The sequence below is a fragment of the Jaculus jaculus genome, chromosome 14 (assembly GCF_020740685.1).
Source record: "Jaculus jaculus isolate mJacJac1 chromosome 14, mJacJac1.mat.Y.cur, whole genome shotgun sequence".
NCBI classification, from domain to species: Eukaryota; Metazoa; Chordata; class Mammalia; order Rodentia; family Dipodidae; genus Jaculus; species Jaculus jaculus.
The window spans coordinates 52,406,431-52,409,062 of record NC_059115.1 but is presented as its reverse complement, the minus strand read 5'-3'; the positions used below and the strand labels follow the sequence as shown (position 1 = coordinate 52,409,062).

Here is a 2,632-nt window from a genome sequence, read left to right as displayed (position 1 = left end):
AATGGGAGGGGGTAGATCATAGATGAGCCTAAACAATGGTACCAAACTGCCTGTATTTGCTGAAAAGAAAACTAATAAATTTTTTAAAAAATGAGCAAGCTATGTGTGTAGATAAAATAAGAGAACAAGGTTACTGGTAAAAGAGAAAATGATGTAATATACCCCTTAGCCAACCATGTAATATTTCCATAGCTGATGTTGAGGCAGTTATGGTGACTGGCCTCCCGAAGTAAACAGCAGGAATGTTTTGGGGCCTGCCCTTGTGGGCTCCACTTTGCTAGAGATTAGAGAAGAGTCTGGCTTCTCCTTATCTCTTGTCTAATCTGTTTTTCTATTAAAAAAAAAAAGAAGAAGAAGTGACAGAGGAGTGCTCAGCAGTGAAATATCTCTATCACACCTTCCAAGGCTCAGGGTCCATTGCGGAAGAGGTGGCAGAAAGAATGTAAGAGCCAAAGGAAGGGTAGGACTCCTTACAACGTGCTCCTCCAGACACAAAATGGTCTGGATATCCATGACTTCACAGTGCCTGACACTACCTACACAAGACCATCATCATAGGAGGAAATGATCATGACATCAAAATAAAAGAGAGTCTGATTGAGAGGGGGAGGGGATATGATGGAGAGTGGAGTTTCGGGGGGGGGCAGTAGGGGGAGGGAAGGAATTACCATGGGATATTGTTTACAATTATGGAAGTTGTCAATAAAAATTAAAAAAAAAAAAAACATTAAAATTAGGTTGGGAGGGTTTAACTGCCGGGAAATGGAAGTCTAGTTCTTTTCCATTCTCTTGGGCTTTCCCTTCTTTCTGGTTGCTGGTCTGCCCTGTCTGTCTGCTTCGCCATGCCTCAGAAAATTGAGGAAATCAAGGACTTCCTGCTCTCGGCCAGGAGGAAGGACGCCAAGTCTGTCAAGATCAAGAAGAACAAGGACAAGGTAAAGTTCAAGGTGCGCTGCAGCAGATACCTGTCCACCTCGGTCATCACAGACAAGGAGAAGGCCTAGAAGTTAAAACAGTCCCTGCCCCCTGGTCTGGCAGTGAAGGAGCTGAACTGAAGCAGACACCACCATTTAGAATGTATTAAAATCTTGAAAAGTCAAAACAAGCAAACAAACAAAAACATAAAAATTACAAAAAGAAAAAATAATAATAACCTGAGTCCTTCTCTGGGAAGAAGTTCCCCTTTCCTAAAATTTTAGGATTAAATTTAAATTTAGATTTAAGGTTTAAATCTGACCCTGGAATTCTGGTTGGCTGAGCTCAGCCCTTAACTTGGCAACATGGCTGGCAACTTCCTGAGCCAGGTCCTTGCTGAGACCAATCAACCCTCTGTGCGGCTCACCCGAACCTGAAGGTAAATTCCATGACAGTATAGTTATAAATAGATGCTTACCAGGTGGACAAGGTCTCTCTCTCTCTCTCATTTTTTTTTTTTTTCCTTTTTTCTTTTTTGGCTTTTCACTTCTCTTGAACTTCAAGTCCCTGCTCCTTGTTAGGCTGAGAGTAGGGAAACCAAAGTCTTACTCCCAAGGGTTCCCGCCCTGTCCTGCCCTTCCACAAGGCAGGAGCTCTCTGTACTTTTCCACCTCTTTCCCTCAAATAATTGTGGTAATTTAATAATTATCCTTCTTAATCTATTCTATTTCAATTATTTGTTAGTTTAAGGACTTTTCTTGAACCTCCCAAATCTGTTACAATATGGTGAATTCTGCATGGCTATTCCTTCATAGGAGGATGCCACATGCCTGGGCTTTAACTATGCATGAATAATTTAAAGTTCATGTTAGAAACTCAGGAAGGAAACTGGAACAACAGGAAAGTCTTTAGGGTTGTTTGCTTGGTTTCTTGTTTGGTTTTGGTCAGGTTGGGGACAAAACCCCAGGGTCATGTTGGGGGTAAAAACCTTAGCATGAACATTACCACTGAGCTCTACCCATAACCCTAGGCTTCTTATTACATTTGATGACAAAGATACTGGTTGGTAATTTAGTCAGCTATTGTCATCATAAAAATACGTTGAGTAATCTATAAGTTATGATTCTCTGTAGGCTTATTGTGGTAATTTTCAGAGGGTGAAGTGACCTTGTTTTGCTTGGGATCTATGAAGAGCTCCAATACTGACATGTGCAGCATCAATATTGCTGTGCTTCAATCTATATCAATTATCTCTAAAGGTATTTCAGTCTTTTAAGAAAAGTTTTCAGGGCTGGAAGAATGGCTTAGCAGTTAAGGCCTTTGCCTTCAAAGCCGAAGGACCCAGGTTCAATTCCCTAGGACCCACATTAGCCACATGCACAAGATGGCCAAGCGTCGAGTTCGTTTGCAGTGGCTGGAGGCCCTGGTGCACCCATTCTTTCTCTCTCTCTCTCTCTCCATCTCTGTCAAATAAATAAGTAAATATCAATAAAATATTAAAAAAGAAATTAGAATTAAAAAAAGGAAAAGTTTACAGGGAAATAGACGTTAACAACAACAACAAAAATTGCATTTAATGCTTGGAGGAGGCAAGAAAGGAAATGTGTCACCAAACCTATAACAGAAAGTCTCACAGGAATGTTTAGTCAGAAAGAAAAACAGAAGACAGGAACATAATCCAACAGAATGAGAATAAGAATCGGAAAAAGATAAATAC

General features: G+C 40.6%; 1 pseudogene; it reads left to right on the top strand.

The window, feature by feature from the left end:
* The first annotated feature begins 833 nt into the window (after positions 1–833).
* On the top strand, positions 834–1,063 carry LOC101616481 (annotated as a pseudogene).
* The last annotated feature ends 1,569 nt before the right edge of the window (positions 1,064–2,632 follow it).